We start from the raw sequence: 20,275 nt of genomic DNA, 5'->3' as shown, positions 1-20,275 counted from the left end.
ATATACACAAGTGCCTGTCTACTTTGAATAGATGCATATTCTCTCTTTTTTATTGTTTTAGTGTCTCCATTTTTTATCATACTTTTTAAATGATTTGGTTGCACTTTATTACCTTATATTCTATAGAAATAGGCTAATAGCTGTGCTTGCATATCTGATTGTACAAATATTGTGAAATCTCATTAAATATTCTTTAAGATTTACCCTTCCTAACTACATAATTGCAATGTTTTTGAGTTTTCTCAAAGGCCTTATATTTTAAACCTTTTAGTCATTTGGTAGTTTTTTTACTTGCCTCTAAAATTCTCTATCTTTTGCAAAGTTTTCAATGCAAAAGTAATTCCTAGTTGCCCAAATCCAAAAACCTTGAAGGATTAGGGAAAAAATGAAATCCATAGCTTGCCAAGAATTAGGGCACTAGTAAACAACTTGTGCTTTGTATGGGACTACAGTGGGCTGTGCTCTAAGATTAAGGGTGAACTAAAAATAAACAAGTTCTTACATGGACTGCAGTTTGTCTTAAACACATATGAATGGCCCTAAGATATTCAGTCTCAAATTTTTTTGTGGAGAAATAAGATTGCATGTGTCAGTAAGTGAGGGTCAATAGCAGATAGAAATCAGAAAAGAATAATCAGGAGTATGATATAATGAAACTAGGCCTCAGTTTATTTCTACAAAAAAATTTTATAAACAAAGACAAGCACACAATAAAATGTAATCAGGGACACTATGACAATACTATCATAAATGAGAAGCAGAAGAAACATCAGAAAATAGAATAACATGAAGTATAGATATGGCTATTTTTAGAAACAGATTTTAAAAGGACTTTATTATGTTCAAGGTGATAAAAGAAATTATTGAAATCCTAGCAAAACACTAAGAACTATAGCCGACTAAAGAAAAACTAATAAAATATAATTGTAGAACTGAGAAATAGAAAAAAATTGACATTAATAAATCAGTGAATATGTTTAACTGCAGATTAAGCACAGCTAAAGGAAAGATTAGTGAACTGATAATCAGGTAAAAGAAATTCCAGAAATAAATGGGAGAGACAAAATGATGGAAAATATATTTGCAAGGCTAAAGTACATCCAGGAAATAGTCAGAAGATCTGAAATATTTTTAATTGAATTTCCAGAAAGAGAAGAGAAGGGAAATGAAAAGAAGAAATAAAGAAATATGGACTATTTAAAAAGTGATGCAACACTTCATTCTACATATTCGAGAGAAACAGTAAATCTCTAAAATGATGAATATAATGAAATTTACATCAAAGGACAGGAAAAACAAAGATAAATAGAATTTTATAAAATAATATGGAAAAATATGAGTAGTTTCAAAAAGCAATGTAGATATAATTTCTTACCCTATGAATTTGTGTATAACTAGAAAAATGCAGATAATCTGTAAATTTAAAATAAGATGGCTTTTATAATTAATTGACTTAATTTTTGAAATAAATTGAATATGTTGCCTGAAAAATAGCCTTATTTCCCAAAATATTTTCAGAAATTATTTTGGAGTAAAATATATTATTATGAAAATGCTGAAAATATTTATTACAATAGCCCATATTGTTTCCCTAGAGTATTATGTTATTCTTATATTGCTTCTGTAAAAAAAAAAAAAAATACTACGAACTTAGTGGCTTAAAACCACACAAGTTTAGTACCTTACAAGTCTGGAGGTTGAAAGTCCAGTGCAAGTCTCAAAGGGCTAAAACCAAGATGTCTGGAGGGCTGTGTTCCTTACTGGAGGCTCTAGGGGAGAATCTGTTTTCATGCTATTCCTTGGCTCATGGCCCTATTCCTCCACCTTCAAAGTCATCAACAGAAGGTCAAATCCTTCTCACAGCTCATCGCTAACCTCTCCTTTTGGCTTCCTCTTCCAATTGTAAGCACTCTTCTAATTTCATTGTGCATATCTGGCTAATTCATTGTTATCCATCTGTTTTAAAGTCAGCTTATTGGTAACCTTAATTCCATTTGCAACCTTAATTCCCCTTTTTGATGTAACTTAACATACCTACAGGTTCTGATGATTAGGATGTGGGCAACTTTGAGGGGGTCATTATCGTACCCACCACAAGTAGTTTTTTATCCTTTTTCTTGACTTTTTTCAAAAATAGGCACATCAGTTACCTATTTGATTATTTATTACTTTCAATCTCAAGATTGCTATAAATGTCTAAAGAGTATCTTCTCCTTTCATTAAATAATAATTCATCCTATTTGGCTCCCCTTGAATGTGTAGATGTGAATATCAACAATTCTCATGGAAATCCCAGTTCCATAAGCTTATAACTGGCAATCAAATCAGCCATGAGGCAACAGAACAAATTTTTAGAAATTTTAGTTTACATCTTATCTTGTATTGATACCCTTTCTTTCTCCTGGCTTATTACACCTACCTTCTATACCATTGATCATCTTGGCTGTTCTTTTCTAAATTAATTCTCGTTTTTTTTTTCACATTCATTTAAAAAAGTTTTGAGAGATACCTTTTTATAGCAGTATGAAATAGGCAGTTAGATGAATATATGACTCGAGCTCTTTGAATGGAAAGCTCAATTTTATAGAGAAGTAGTGATGAAGAATTATGATTCTCAGTTAAGACAGAATCTTTTTCAACTTCCAGCCTTGTTTTTACTAGCTATGTCACATCCAAAAATTATTAAATCCTTTTAATAATAATAAAAGGAGCTTCAGATTCCTTTTCTGAGGTATAAGGTTAATAATTTAACTTTTTTTGTAAGGATTAAACAATATAATTTCTATAAAAGGCTTAGCATATTGCCTGGTCTTGAGAAAGGGCTGAATAAATGTGTTTTATTTTGAATTCTGTATTTACATAGGACAATAGAAGAAGAGTGCTATGGGACAATGATTCTTAGCAACTCTTACACTACAGTACACAGCATGTACAATCTTCTAAATGAGCAATTGCCCTGTATTTTACCTTGAGAGATTATATGAAATTCCACATTATAGTGATAATTATACCTCTTTACAACATAATCTTAGAAACACATCAGTGTGCTATGGGTCTTGGTTTAGAAATTCTTTGTAGGGAATAATTGAAACTGGCTAAAGCGTAAGTTCTAATTATCATGGAGTACTATATACATGAAAAGAATACTGGAGAATAAGATTGAAAACAAAAACTAGGACATAACTGAGAATTGAGTGCATTGTATAGTATTCACTAAAGAGCATTATGTAGAGGAAAATTAGAAGTTAGTATATTCGTACTCGCACCTTACCATTAGAAAAAGGAAATGATGCAAATATATATAAAAAGTGTTGAAAGCCCATGTGGTTTAACTTAAAATTCCAATGTAAAAATCTATGAGCAGTGGTTCTATTTAGGCAGAGAAATATTTCTGTGTATTTTTTATAACCTACAATTTTCTATAATTACCATATATTACTTTTATAATAATAAAATGTTAATATGATACTGAAAAATTCAGTAAGCAGTTTATATTATATTAAGCTTTTTAAGTTGAATTAAATAATTAATAGGAGAGTAAAATGAATACAACAATTGAAATCATGTAAGGTTGTCATTTATCTACTCAACAACTGTCGTAGTATGCCTAATGTATGCCATGTACAGTTTAGTATAAAAAAGAATGCAATTGAATACTGAGCCAAACTCTAAAAGACAGGAACACAATTACAGCATAAACTATCAGCACTGTATACTTAGAGCTATGAAATAATTTAATAAAGAAAAGTATTGCATGTTTATCCAACTGAACATAGAAATAGAGAAATAATACTTTAGGCAAGGAACAAATATGCTGCAATGCTGTGATATGGATCATCCTTTCCACTTACATTTCCTTCATTGACTCTATAAGGAAGACCGAATAGGATAAAAAAGCATTTATCATTTCAAATTGTTGTAATTGTTATCCATAGAAACCTTGTATTCTTTCCCAGATTTTCCAACTAACATTTTCTTTATTTTTTCCATTGAGGATAACTTTGTAATAATACGGTTTTCAAAGATAGAATGCAATGTCTTAACAGATGTTGAGTTTTTATCCCTCAGTGTATTCATTGGGATGATCACTTGGCAAAAATAATGTATAGAAGATATCATCATGTCACATCTGGACTAAATGGCTTTAAGTGTGGCTCATAACATACATACATTATAATTTTTTTTTTTTTTTTGCTGGGAAGATTTGCCCTGAGCTTACATCTGTGCCAATCTTCCTCTACTTTTTGTATATGGGTTACCGCTACAGCATGGCTGCCACCAATTGGTGTATGTCAATGCCCAGGAACCAAACTTGGGCTGCTGAAGCGGAGTGTGCTGAACTTAACCACCAGACCACACAGCAAGGTCCTATAATTTTTATTAAATGTTAATTAAGATATATTTTATATTTCAGAAATCTAAAATTCTGTCAAACTGCCTATTTTCCTATTGTAATTTTTCTCTTCTATGAAAATAGAAATTGCTATGTTTCAAATTTCAAAGGATTGTGCTCTCATGCAATATCTTGCATCACATTTTCATAAAACAACTAATGTTTATGTTTAAAAATTTCAACAATGTAATTCGCAATGATAGTTTACTTTCATCTCTGATGAGAAGAGATTCTCCCTGAAATATCACAAGCATGAAAAGATAAATGTTGACAGTGGTGGGAAGCTTTCATATGCCCCTTGTTCAAATGAAAAAGTATGACATATAGTTGTTTCTTCTAACTCTGTCTCAGAATACTTTCAAAATTTTATTATAATCCATTAAAAAAACCTGCAGGGAAATCCATGTGATGCACTGAATTATATAATACATCATTACTTAACTTCAGTGGAGTTTTATTAAGAAATAGCTTCTTTTATACTTCATGTTTTAAATGATATTATATATTTAAATAGGCGGGAATGTTTAAAATAATGTTATCAAAAATCTAAAATATAATTTTTTCAAAATAGCATCTAAGAGAAATCCAAAGATTGAAATACTGATTAAATAAATTTGGCATTCTTATTGGTGTAATACAATAAACTTACATGTATTTTTCTTGTTATGTTGATGTGCAATCATAAATTTCCATAAAATGCATTTGGTTCTTGAAAAACTGACTACAATTTTGAAAATAAAAAGAGTTTGAAGATTTTTTCAATCACATGCATTATGTTTTATTACTTTTATGAAGTCATTGTTTTGAATTATTAGGTATTAAAACATTTGGAGCATAATACATGTTCACTTGACTAAAAGTATCCATTGGTTATCTTGGGTGTGGGCTCTACAGCAGCACATTTTCTGTGCTTTCCTTTCCTGACAGATTTTCTTTCAATAAAACTCAAAGTTAAATGATTTGTTCATGGGACATTTAGCCACATTATTTCTTACATTTCCTCATCACCCCAACTTCAATTGTCCTTTGCTGAAATTGTAGTTGAAGTAACTTTTTGAATTTCTGTGGGGGTTGAAAAGTGGAGTTAGACTCAAACAATTAAATTGCTGAATAAAAACCTGTACCTGAAGTGGACAAAAAAATAAAAATCGAACAAGAATAAAAAAAAGTTCTTATTTTAAGATAAGAATAAAAGTGAATTGGATAAGAAGAAAACAATAGAAGGACATTGAAACAATCACTTAACCAGGTCTATTCATTGGGATGATCACTTAGCAGAAACAATGTATAGAAGTACATTTGAGATCTGACTAGAAATATATCTTTCCATTAATTCAGATTCTAATTCTAATCAATTTTACTGCCTATTACCTGCCTTAATTTATACTTATGATACATTTGGTGTTGGAGCAGCCATTTAACTTGTAGGAATTTAATTATATTAGATAATGTATTCGCTTTTCATTATTCTGCTGGTGATTCTAACAATGGGAACTCAATGGTGTTTGCAAAGGAGACAGGAGGAGAATCTCTTGATAAAAACACCATGTTCTTCTGTTCTGTTCTTGTGCCTTCTGGCCTTCCTTCTGTCTTCCCTTCCTCCCTTCCTTCCTTCATTCCTTCCTTCCCTCCTTCCTGCCTACCTGTCTGCCTGTCTGCCTTCCTGTGTTACAAATCTCAGTGAAACAGTAATAATTTGAGAATATTTCAAGTATATCATGTATCACTTACCTGGATGAAAAGATATTTTTAAAGATGAAAAACACACAATCTCATTACACATGAACATCAACAAATGAACTTTTGCAGTAGATTTTGGTATAGGAAACACTAACTTTGAACCCTAATTAAGCAAAATGTTATCCCCCCAAAATACTACCATTATTCTCATTAATAGACCTATATTACATAATTTTAAATAATTATTGTTTCGTTGTTATTGTTGTTATGTGCTGCACTATGTTCCTCCGAAATTCATATGCTGATACCCTAACTCCCAGTGTATATGGGAATGGGGTCTTTAAAGAGATAATTAAGTTTAAATATGGTCATAAGGGTAAGGGCTGTAATCTGATAGGACTTCTAGGAACTTCTCAGAAGAGGCACGGTGGATGTGCCAAGATAGAAAAAAGACCACATGAAGACACAGCATGAAAATAGACATCTGCAAGTCAAGCCGAGAGGCCTCCGGGGACATCCAACCTGCCAGCGCCTTGTTTTGGACAGCGAGCCTCCAGAACTATGCGGTAATAAATCTCTGTTGTTTAAGCCACCCAGTCTTTGTTATTTGTTATGAAAGCCCAAACTGACTAATACAATTATGTTTTTCAGTTTCAACAATAAAACATTTGTGAAAATTGGTTTCTTTGATTTATATATAAGTACCTACATACTAGTCTCGATTTTGCCTTTTGGCTTTAAAAGCCTAAAACTTAAACTAATCTGGTCATTAATAAACTAAGTTAACAAACTCCTCCCTTAAAGTAACACTTCTTTCCTGTGAACTTTTGTAACGATTTATCTTCCGTTTTAAATGACCTTTACTACAGCTTATGTTCTTCCCTTTGCTGTTTCTATATTCATCTTATCACCTCTATTAAACAGAAAACAACTCCCTCTGTGGGTCTAAGGCTATTTGCAGCAGGTGCTTATTAATTGATTGTGAATTGAGGCCTCTAGGAGCTAAGGGCAGTACCCAGCTGACTACCTGCAAGGAAAGGGACCTCAGGCCCACTGCTACAAGGAACTTGATTCCACTAACAACCTGAGTGAGTACGCAGATTCTCCCCAGAGCCTCCCAGTAAGAGCCTAGGCTGGCCGACACCTTGATTTGGGCCTTCTGAAATCTGGAGCAGGGAACCTAGTGAAACTAACTTGGACTTTTCCCCTACAGAACTGCACAGATATTAAATTTGTGTTGTTTTAAGTTTCTAAATTTGTGTTACTTTTTAGGCATAAATAGCAGAAAGCTAATAGAAGTGGATGCAGGTATTGTCAGCCTGGTCCATGTATGATGAAGTTCCCCATCAATGTCTCATATGAAGGTTCCAGCAGCCATTGACGATTGTTGCTTTAGATCTACTGCTGTCATTAGGGATTATGAAATGGTGATTTTTCTAATTCTATCATTCCTCCTGCATTTATTAGCTGTAATTCTTCTCTAAAGAGGAAACTTTATTTATCAATAATTTATTTATCCTGAAATAAATTTTGTACATGAAAAGCAAGCTAAATGCCTGCTTTTTTTCTCTTTTATTTTTTAGTTTTTCAGAATCCTGAGATGGTGTTTTGCTACTATCCAAGGCAACCAATTAGGTTGTTTTGTATTGTTATGAAGTCAAGGATTGTTACACATTTGTGTGTTTCAACCACATTGCTGTCATTTTCTTCTTGGTGCCTAAATGGTCTCATTGGAAACTTTTCAAGTTGGATACTGTGTCTTTTTGCCAAAACTCCATTATTCTATGATAGTATTATTACTTTTTGGCATTACAGCTTATCCAAGGCTTATCTTGTAACTTTTATGCCCCATACTTTGCATTATCTATTCCCCCGAGAATCTCTTGCTTCTTTGGGGTATTTAGAAACCACAATCTGGGCACTTAGAATGCACTTGTCACTGCTTTAAAGCCATCTCAGTGAAGAGAGGTAGTTCATGTTGTTTTAGAAATAAAAGATAAATTATGAGTTTATACTACATTTCCAATCAAAGGTTACAATACATGGTTTATACTTAACTATCTTGATTGTTATACTTGAATCTTTAAAAACATTTAGTTTCTAAAGACATTACTATAATTTATTATTGGTTTTATTTATCTAATGATTCAAATGTCATGACTTATAAGATTGCTGAATTTGGTTTAAGAGTATTTTGTTTTGATTTTCTTTGTATTTTAGTTTTGGTTTTGATTCTTACAATTTATCCTTCCAGGGAAGTATGGTCAAAATACTGTATTCTAAAGTATTAAAGTATTTTTCACCCAATGATTATGTCACCAATTTTATATATATAGCTTAATGCATTTATTTTTGTTGTTTGTTAATTTAGAGGGTTAAGGTTTTTATATCATTTTAATTTTGTTTTTAAATGTTAAACATTTGCATAATTCCAAAGTAAAAAATAAGGGACAGTCTGAGAAAAAAAAATAATTGATTGTGAATTAATGATAATAAGGGAGGAAAATCACCGCAAATACAAAAAATAGATTTACCTCCTGAATTATTTTAGAAATTGTATGCACATATTACTCAGTCTTGAAAGCCAGAAATACAATATTTTGCTTATTCTCATCATATCCTCAAATAAAAACAATTCAGCAAGTGCTGTCAATGTTACCCCTTTTAATATTAAATACTCCCCTTCGACCCCAGCAGCATCCCCCTAATGCAGATCATGCTGACTTTCCTGGATAACTACAATTGTCAGCTGCCTGGGTCCCCTGGTTTCATCTGTCTCCATTCCCATCAGTGTTCCAGTGACACACAGAGGAAGTTTTCAAAATGTGAAAGGACATGTCATTCACCTGCTCCAAAGACGTCAAGGCTTCTCCATGTTCTTAGGCTAAGGAGTCATTGCTTCTTGTTTTGGTAGATGTGTTATCTCATAAATATCTTTTTCTAATCTTGAAAAATAAGCCATAAATATCAGTAAAACTGTGTGTAGTAGGGTGGTGATCATGTGGAGAATTAAACACAATTAAAAGATGAAAATATTCTCTATGACTAAAGTTCCTAATTTCATCATATTGGCTTTAGCTCCTTGTAGCTGATTTTGTTTATTAATTTTTCTTTACTTCTTTAAAGGAGCAAATTTATCAGATATATAAGTAACATATAGAAGAAAATACTAATACAAATTTGTGAAGGCAGAACGCTAAGGCAAGTAGTTTTTACCTTTCACTGAACATTAAATGAATCTGTTAACACTGCCATTCTTCTGCCTTTATTCAGGACTTACTCCCTGAATAAATTTAAGAGCATAGAGATATAATTTACTGATCTAAACTATGTTTCATTGTCAAGATGTAAATATTATGTAATATATATTAATCGAAATAATAAATATATGTAAATGAAAAGCAATTTGAGGCATTGTTTGCATTTCTATTTCTATAGAATTTGACATAATTACTCATATATAAAAACTCCGACATTGCTAAAGTTGAACAAGAGTAAATGGCAAAAATACCAGAAGAAAACCTTGGCACTGCCATGTTTCAAGAACTGCTTTTTACTTTAGGAATTTTATTTTTCTGTATTTTATTTATTTATTTTTTTTGCTGAGGAAGATTCACCCTGATCTAACATCTGTTATCAATTCTCTTCCTTTTGCTTGAGGAAGGTTCACCCTGAGCTAATGTCTGTGCCCATCTTCCTCTATTTTATATGTGAGTTGCCACCACAGCATGGCCTTCAATGAGTAGTGTAGGTCTGTGCCCAGGAACTGAACACAGACAACCAAAGCAGAGAGTGCCAAACTTAACCACTAGGCCACAGACCTGGCCCCAGGAAAATTTCTTTTAAGAAGAAAAAGAAAGCAAGAGAGAAAAGAAAGAAGGAAGGGAAGGAATATTAATAGAAAGCTAATGCATTTTGAATTAGACTGATTGATTCTAAGAAAGAAGATATTGAGAATATATATTAGATTTTATTCTATATTCTATATATATATATATATATATATATATATATATATATATATGTATGCCCAATAATAGGTAAGATTAAAAATTAGGTGGGTTAATAAATCATAAATGATAGTTTGCCTGGGAGAATCTAGACTTATTTTCATTGTCACAGCACTGTCTCTGGTTAACATTACTTTTGTTCTCAAAAAGTATATGGCACAAAAAAATTCAGGATGGCAGTGACTCTGGGGGGAGGGCAGGAGGGATGGAAAAGAGATGGGAAAGGATAGTGTTAGATGCAATCACAATGAGTGGTTACAAACACCCAAACAAAAATGGTCTGAAGTGAATAAATAGAAGGCTTACATTTGTTAAATCTAAAAAGAAAAAAAAAAACAGTGTAAACTCTATTTGTTTAATATATTTTTCATTTAAAATAACTGAAACTGTTTCACTTAATAAATTAACTTAATGCCTCAAAGAAATGAAAGTTTGAAATTAAGAGGTTGCAGGCACATTGTTATAAATACTTCATTGGTTTAAGGACTGCTCCATGTTTTCTTCTCTCTTCATTCTGCTATTCTCAGCTTTAACTTCATCTCGAGACATGCTTCCTGTGCTGTCAAGACACCTTCCAGTGGCAGTTGTGAATAAATGTTCCTTTGTTCACCTGCAAGAAGAAAATAAGAAATCTCTTTCCTATTCATGAATGATAAATCTCTTTTTTTGGTTTAAATGTACTATGTTGAGCATGTGCACATTCTGATAACAATTGTAGTTTTAGGAAACATCTTGTTTATTCATTTAAACTAATCCGTATTTATTCTCAGAGCTGATAATGTGGTCAACTGCCTAACAGAAAGATGTGGATACTTGCACAAATTCAGGAGTCTCAAAAAGGAAAAACAAGTAAATATGTACCAGTTAGGCCACCCAAAGTTGTACTGTGATCTGTTTTTCGCAAGAGACAGAATTAGGAGTCAAGCTTGATTGTTGTATGTTTTTAGCTAATGTGAGTTATTTTTTCCTTTTTGAAATTTAAAATGCATTTTTAAATTTTATCATTATTCTTATAGCTCAAACATTTCACCAATATGTGTGTGTATGTGGATGTCTTTTCAATTACGTTGCCTGGAACATTGTGAGCTCTTGTAATATTCATAGAAGCTATCTTACTCACAATTGGAAAATTTTATTCTATTGCTGTGGAAGGTAGAAAAATGACCTCCCAATGATGTCCGTGTCCGCATCTTCAAAATTCGTGAAGATGTTATCTTACTTGGCAAAAGGAACTTTGAACATTTGATTAAGTCAAGAGTCTTAAAATGGGAATATTACTGTACAATTGGATTATACAGGCTGACCCAGTGTAACCACAAGGATCTTTATAAGAGGGAGGTTGGAGGGTCAGATTTAAAGAAGAAAATGTGATGACGGAAGCAGAGCTCAGATAGAGATTTGAAGAAGTTACACCATTGGCTTTGAAGATGTAAGAGGCCATGGGCCACAGAGTGTGGCTCCTCCAGAAGCTGGAATAGGCAAGAGACTACTTCTCCCTTCAGAGCCTTCAGAAAGAAGGATACTCTGCCAATAGATTTTAGCCACATAAAACTCATTTTGGATTTCCAATATCCAGACTGCAAGATAACATATTTGTGTTGTTTTAAGTCGCTAAATTCATGGTGATTTCTTATGGCAGCAGTCAGAGACTAGCACAAATGCCTTTGATCACTATTTCTGTTTTTGCCCTTTTCCCTTCATTTTGCTAATTATGTTTATTTTATATTTGCTCTAAGATTTTTGTATTTTTATCCTGTTGCTTTATATTTGGAAAAGCTTCAAATGTATGTCTTCCACACTGATGACCCCATTTTCTGTGGTATAAATTCTGATTCTTTAAAATTATGCATCTTTCTCATTTCTAGTGTGAAATGTACAGTTTCCTATCAGTACTTCCTTATTGTACTATGTCCTATTTCATTCCAGCCCATTCTTTATTTGTGTCGGCTCCTGCTTCATAAAGGTTGTGATCATGAACTTTACTGAGTCTGTCAGCTTCCTGAACTTTTCTCCTGAGATTTGCAGCCCTCCTTTTCAGAGATTTACTCTCCTCTGTGAGTTTTCTCAGTGAATCAGTGTTCTCTATTCTCCAGTACCTCTTCCCCATTGGACTCTAACTGGTTGCTTTTCCTTACTCATTGTCACACAAGACATCTGTCCAAACTTTGTGATTTTTTTAAACATCAGGGGCTATAAAATCTTTTGCCCCCTGTTCTGTCTGGTGATGTGGTAGTTAAATTTTGTTATTTCTTCCATAACTGAAGAGTTAGGGTTAGGGTGACACATTTCCAGTTTGGTGTACTCCTGTTTCATTTTTATTTCTTCTGTGAACCAAAGTAGTGCATGAAAACATTAACTTCAATATATATCATCTGCCCTCACATATGATGCCTGCTTTATAAGAATGTGACTTAATTGAAATTTAGTCCCAATTACTTGGTTTGAATATTCAGATTTCCATGTTTATTTAGACACATCATTCAATTTCAAAGATTTAGTGTGAGAAGGTAGGAAGAAATTTTCCATTCATTTCTGATAATCACTAAAGACTATACTCATAATCTGGTAGTAGAGGGAAGAGAAGAAATGCATGTTGCAAGATTCCTATGCCAAGCTACACTAGTTCATGCTACAGTAGAAAAATGATTCCAACAACCAGGAATCCCAAAAGAGCTGAATAGCCCCAAGTGAAAACATCAATGACACTGAAATGAAACTGCAACTTGAACACGTGCAGTTGCTTTATTTACAAGAATACAGTCATTAGTTTTGAACTCACTTCATGTTATGAACAACCAAAATATATATACAGTCATTGGAAGGGCTGGGAGAAGCATTAATGAAAGTCAGTGACTCAAAAGTAAGAAATAATGTGTTGACAAAATGACTCCTTATGACCTGTGTGCTATCTGAGGAAAAAAATAACCTAAAGGATTGCAGGCTTTCATTATCATATAATTTGTTTTTCATATATAACTGTAAATATAAATATATAAACATAAATGTAAATGTGTGTGTTCGTTTTCTATAACACAGAAAATTAAATTATATCTACTAATGTATCAATAGAAAATACTGCCACATTGATATGTAACAGATACTTATGATTCGTTACAGAACCACTAGGAATAGAGTCTATTCCAAAAATAACGCTCTTTAATCGATTTAATCTTTCAGGCTTTTTTTTAAGGATGTGGATTTTCTAATTTAACAAATTCAGATGAAGATCTGATGGGTAAGTAACATGTTGCAGTGTTAAACAAGCTTTTAAACTCTTTCCCATGAGCCACGAGGACAGTACTGAGTCATTTATTGGAAGGAGTGTGGTTTCCCTGAAGTCCTGGTGACTTGTTTCTCAAAACCATGAGTTTATTTATTGCTCTAAGCCACTAACAGATTCCACTGGATTGTGGTTTCTTTCATCTTTTTTTTTTTTTTTTTGAGGAAGGTTAGCACTGAGCTAACTACTGCCAGTCCTCCTCTTTTCTGCTGAGGAAGCCTGGCCCTGAAATAACATCTGTGTCCATCTTCCTTTACTTTATATGTGGGGCACCTACCACAGCATGGTGTGCCAAGCGGTGCCATGTCCGCACCCAGGATCCGAACCCAGGAACCCCGGGCCGCCCCGAAGTGGAATGTGCGCACTTAACTGCTGCGCCACCAGGCCACCCCCTGGATTGTGTTTTTTTATCCAGTCTACCCTTTTAAAGCATCTAAAATTCAGAATTAGACTTTATAGATTCTGCAGGCTTTTGTGGAACTGGTCTGTGAACATGTAAATATTTTGTAGTACTGCCTTTTGAGGAAGATTAATCTTTTAGATAAACTTAATTGACTGATAAGTGAATCTTCTCAATGCACCGAATTTCAGAATGAGTGGATCTTATTAAGTAGGACTGTGTATATCACCATAGTGAGGGTCCTTGTCCATGAATGATTTATATAGATTATATGGCAATTCTTATTTAATTAGGATATTTTCATTTTAACAGGAACATATACCTAGCCACATTATTAAAAAGAAAAGAAAAAGAAATAAAATGAAGATATTTTACTAGTACCAGGCATATGAACTAGATTCAAATATACACGTATAATTAATTGGCAATTTGATCATGGGCAAGTAGCTTAGCCTATAATCATTAATTTTTCTTTGTGAAAAATTAAAATATTGAATTAGATATATTCCATAAAACCTACTAATTTTAAAATACTATGAATCTGTGTAAAAAAAGTAGATAAGGTGTTTTGATAAATGTGGCATCTACAAAAGAAATAGTCGCAGGCCAGCCAGGTGGTGCAGCAGTTGAGTTCACATGCTCCAATTCTCATTGCCAGGGGTTTGCTGTTTCGGATCCCGGGTGCAGGCATGGCACCGCTTGGCAAAAGCCATGCTGTGGTAGGCATCCCGTGTATAAAGTAGAGGAAGATGGGCATGGATGTCAGCTCTGGGTCAGTCTTCCTCAGCAAAAAGAGGAGGATTGGCAGTAGTTAGCTCAGGCCTAATCTTCCTCAAAAAAAGAAAAAGAAATAGTCTCTAAGTGATGATTTAACTTGTTGAGACCCATGGGTATTCAACGGCTGATCAGAATTTTACTACTAATTGTTTTTTTTGGTGAGAAAGATTAGCCCTGAGTTAACATCTATTGCCTATCTTCCTCTGTTTTTGCTTGAGGAAGATTTGCTCTGAGCTAGCCTTTGTGCCAATATTCCTCTATTTTATATGTGGGTTGCTGCCACAGCATGGCTGACAAGTGGTGTAGGTCCATGACTGGGATCCAAAACCATGAACCTGGGCCACTGAAGCAGAGCATGCAGAACTTAACCACTAGGCCACAGGGTTGGCCCTCTGAATTTCTTTATTTTTTACATTTTAGGGTTTCCCAGTAAGGACAAGGTAAGCTAGGTTATCATATCAGTACATCTCTGTTCTCAATTTCCTGTTTAATTATATGATCAGAAGAAAAATACCTCTTTTATACCATGCATGTGGAGTGGTTTTTTGGCAGAAAAGGATCATAAAATTTTAGCTTGAGTGATTTCTATCCATAGACAATATTGCCAAATTGGGTCGCACTACAAAACAAAAAATTTGCGTGTGTTAGAAATTTACATCACCCAGCAATTAGTAGATGGTACATCATGAAAGCCAGAGGAGGAATCAAGAGTAATTAAAATATTCTGTGAGAAGCAGAATTGCCAGTAGAAGAAACAAAAAGAGCGGTGAGACTTTATTGCCTGGTAGAGAAACCTATTCTAACACAGGTGGCCGAGCAAAAATTTGACCAGCAAAAATACCCAGTTGTTAAATGATCAGAAGGCTTTCAAAACTATTTAAAAAATTTCCTCCTACTTCTGAAAATTTTGCCAAAGTAGCTACAATGAAATATGTCTTAAAAATAATTTTAATTTCACAATTATATTCTTATAAACATTAACAAATAGAAAAAAAGGAAATGTATCTTTTGATCTACTTATCTCAAATTCCATTATCTTCTCTGGTTGAAAACACAATAGTTTTTCCTAATTTGTCTGTTTTCTGTAAAGATATGTACATATAAAAATATATACATGCATACCTCGCTTTATCATGTTTTGCTTTATTGTGCTTCACAGATACTGCATCTCTTGCAAATTGAAGATTTGTGGCAACCCTGATGTGAGCAAGTTTGTCAATGTCATTTTTCCAACAGCAGTTGCTCACATTGAGTCCCTGAGTCACATTTTGGTAATTCTAGCAATATTTTAAACTTTTTCATTATTATTTTATTTGTTATGGTGATCCATGATCAGTGATCTTTGAAGTTACTATTGTAATTGTTTTGGGACACCAGGAACCACACCCACATAACACATTGAACTTAATTGATAAAAGTTGCATGTGTTCAGGCAGCTCCACTGACTGATTGTTCTCGTCTCTCTCCCTCTCCTCCAGTCTCCCTGTTCTCTGAGACACAGCGATATTGAAATTAGGCCAATTAAGTACCCTACAATGGCCTGTAAGTGTGCAAGTAAAAGGAAGAATAGCACATCTCTTGCTTTAAATCGAAAGCTAGAAATGATTGAACTTAGTGAGGAAAGCATGTGAAAAGTCAAGATGAACTGAAAGCCAGTCCTCTCGCACCAGTTAGCCGGGTTGTGAATGCAAAAGAAAAGTTCTTGAAGGAAATTAGAAGTACTGCTCCAGTGGACATATGAATAATAAGAAAGCGAAACAGCCTTATTGCTGATATAGAGAAAGTTTTAGTGATCTGGATAGAAGATCAATCCAGGCCCTTAAGCCAAAGAGTAATCCAGAGGCAGGCCCTAACTCTCTTCAATTCTTTTAAGGCGGAGAGAGCTGAGGAAGCTGCAGAAGAAAAGTTTGAAGCTAGCAGAGGTTGGTTCATGAGGTTTAAGGATAGAAGCTTCACTGTACCATAAAAGCACAAAGTGCAGCTGCCAGTGCTGACGTAGAAGCTGCAGCAAGTTATCCAGAAGATCTAGCTAAGATCATCAATGAAGGTGGCTACACTAAATTACAGATTTTCAATGTAGATGAAACAGCCTTCTACTGGAAGGAGATGCCGTCTAGGACTTTCATAGCCGGAAAGAAGTCAACAGCTGGATTCAAAGCTTCAAAGGACAGACTGACTCTCTTGTTGGGGCTAATGCAGCTGGTGACTTTAAGTTAAAGCCAATGCTCTTTCACCATTCTGAAAATCCTAGGGCCCTTAAGAATTATGCTAAATCTATTCTTCCTGTGCTCTATAAATGGAACAACAAAGCCTGGATGACAGAACATCTGTTTACAACACGGTTTGTTGAATATTTTAAGCCCACTACTGAGACACACTGCTCAGAAAAAAGTTCCTTTCAAAATATGACTACTTATTGACAATGCACTTGGTCACCCAAGAGCTCTGATGGAGATGTACAATGAGATTAACGCACGTTGTTTTCATGTCTGCTAACACGACATTCATTTTGCAGCCCATGGATGAAGGAGTAATTTTGACTTTCAAGTCTTATTATTTAAGACAGACATTTGATAAGGCTATAACTGCCATAGATAGTGATTCCTCTGATGGATTTGGGCAAAGTGCATTGAAAATTTTCTGGAAAGGATTCACCATTCTAGATGCCATTTAGAACATTTATGATTCATGGGAAGAGGTCAAAATACCAACATTAACAAAAGTTTGGAAAAAGTTGATTCCAACCCTCATGGATGATTTTGAGGAATTCAAGACTTCAGTGGAGGAAGTAACTGCAGATATGGTGGACATTAGCAAAAGAACTAGAATTAGAAGTGGATTCTGAAGATGTGACTAAATTGCTATAATCTCATGATAAAACTTTAATGGATGAGAAGTTGCTTCTTATGGATGAGTAAAGAAAGTAGTTTCTTGAGATGGAATCTATTCCTGGTGAAGATGTTTGAAATGATAATAAAGGATTTAGAGTATAACATAAACTTAGTTGATAAAGCAGCCCCAGGGCTTGAGAGGACTGACTCCAATTTGAAAGAAGTTCTACTGTGGGTAAAATACTATCAAACAGCATCTACAGAGAAATCATTGGTGAAAGGAAGAGTCACTCCATGCGGCAAACTCCAATCCAGATTTATTTTAAGAAAGTGACACAATCACTTCAGCCTTCAGCTGCCACCACCCTGATAAGTCAGCAGCCGTCAACATCAGGACAAGACCCTCCACCAGAGAAAAGATTACAACTTGCTGAAAGCTCATGGTTAGCATTCTTTAGCAATAAAATACTTTTAAATTAAGATATGTACATTGCTTTTTTAGACATAATGCTATTACACACTTAGTAGACTACAGTATGGTGTAAACACAATTTTTAGATGCACTGGGAAACCAAAAAATTGTGTAACTTGCTTTACTGAGATATTTGCTTTATTGCGGGTGGTCTGAAACCGAAACTGAAACCTGAGGTATCGCAGTAGTTTGATTTTGACTATATGTCTATTTTAAATTTACAGGTTAATACTAAAGTGAGTTATTCATCAGTTTAGGTTATTTTGTGTTTAAATATTTTTATTTTATTTTGCTTCAAATAAAAGTATGTTTAGGAAAACTTTTCCTGCAAGTACACAGAGGTCAATTTTACTCTTAAAACAACAGCATACACATTAAGATAGATCTTGATTTCATTATATTTTAAAGTTTTTATTCCCAGTGTATCAAATATTTATTGATTTTTGTGTGTGAGGTCTGAATTTGTCATACTCACTAAACTCCTTTGTTAGGAAAACGTTTATGAAATTATTCTTATTAAATGTCTGTATTAAATAATAATGACATAAGTGTTTGTCTTTTCAAATATTTATAATTGTTATTTCTTTTTCTTGATTTTTTTGGAGCAACCAATTGCTGCATATCAATAGGAAATAGTAGCATCTTTTCCTATTTTTTACTTTAGTGTGAATGCTTTCAATTAATTCTTTATTAAATATGGTATGTTGTGGTTCTTTAATAGATAGCCAGCACAGTAAAATTATTTTCAGCCCCATTTTACAATTGTAAAGAAAACAAATCAGAAATGTTTTTGATGTTATCAAACGCCTTTTCTTCATTCATTGAGATTTTATTATGCTATTGATCCTTTAATTGGGGGAATTTCCCAATGTCCAATTTCTTGAATTTTTAAAGATTTTATTTTTTCCTTTTTCTCCCCAAAGCCCTCCAGTACATAGTTGTATATTCTTCGTTGTGGGTCCTTCTAGTTGTGGCATGTGGGATGCTGCCTCAGCGTGGTTTGATGAGCAGTGCCATGTCTGCTCCCAGGATTAGAACCAACAAAACACTGGGCCGCCTGCAGTACAGCACGTGAACTTAACCACTCAGCCATGGGGCCAGCCCCCAATTTCTTGAATTTTTAAAATAAAATCTACTTGCCCATGATGTGTAATGTGCAGTTTCAGTATGATAGTTTTTTATATAATTGTATTCGTGTTTAAAATTTAGTGTAAACTTTTTGATATTCTGTGTCCAATTTTGGTTTGGGGGCTATCATACCACTTATAAAGTGAGTTTAAAAGTACTTAATTATATCAGCACTCATATCAAATGTAAGTGGATTAAACACTCAAAGTGAAAGATAAATATCACTATATTGTATCAGTAATAAACATAGGACATTTGCAATGAACACATATTATATGTAAAAGGACAGAAACTTTAATGTAATAAGATGGACAAGAAAACAATATGAAAACATTATCCAAAATGACAGAAAATAAGCAAAGAGTAAAATATTTTTTAATGTAAGAACATTATCAGAGATACAGAGGAACACTTCATAATGAAAAAAGGGATTGTTCAAAGGAACATAAGAATCCTAAATTTATATGAACCTAATGAGACAAGTTTAAAACACACGAAACATAAGTTTAAAGATTTAAAAAGCGATATAAACATTTCAAAATTATAGTTGGAAGTTTTTAGCACACTATTTTTGAATAAATGATAGAGCAAGCAGACAAAATAGTGAATAAATATATCAAAGAGAAATAACACTAATCAACCTGACATAATTTATATTTTTAAACACTACTACCAAACCATTCTTCTTGACTGAATATAGTCCACATTCTAAAAATGTACCATATGATGGGCCACAAAGTAAGCCCCAAACATTTAAAAACCTTGAAGTAAATGAAGGGTTTTCTCTAAATAGAATGAAATTACACTAGAAATCAACAGAAAGTTATCTAGAAATTTGTAAATGCTTGAAAATTAGTCAGCACATTTTAAAATAGCCTGTGGATGAAAAGGAATCAGAATAAGAACAGATATTAGAAGATATTTTGAAATATAATGAAAAGGTGATACATCAAAAAGGATAAAAGATAAAATTCTTGATCTGATATATATTCTCAAAATGCTAGACAAATACAGAAAAAAACCTCCAAAGATATTGAAAATTAATTAATTTAGAAACAACAAGCAATTGAGTTAGTGAACCCAACATCAGGTATACAATAGAGAAATAAACAAGGAATAATGAAAAGATGATGACTGAAAATAAAAATTTACTAATATCAAAATAGAAAAGGGAAATAATTACAGGAGCTATAAACATTAAAAGAATAACAGGAAGAATCTAAAAAAACTTATGTCAATAAATTTGAGAACGAAAACGAATTGAGACTCCTTGATTTCCAAAATTGACAACAAAAGAAATAGAA

The sequence above is a fragment of the Equus przewalskii genome, chromosome 18 (genome assembly GCF_037783145.1).
Source record: "Equus przewalskii isolate Varuska chromosome 18, EquPr2, whole genome shotgun sequence".
In the NCBI taxonomy this organism is placed as follows: Eukaryota; Metazoa; Chordata; class Mammalia; order Perissodactyla; family Equidae; genus Equus; species Equus przewalskii.
This window is presented reverse-complemented; position numbering follows the sequence as displayed.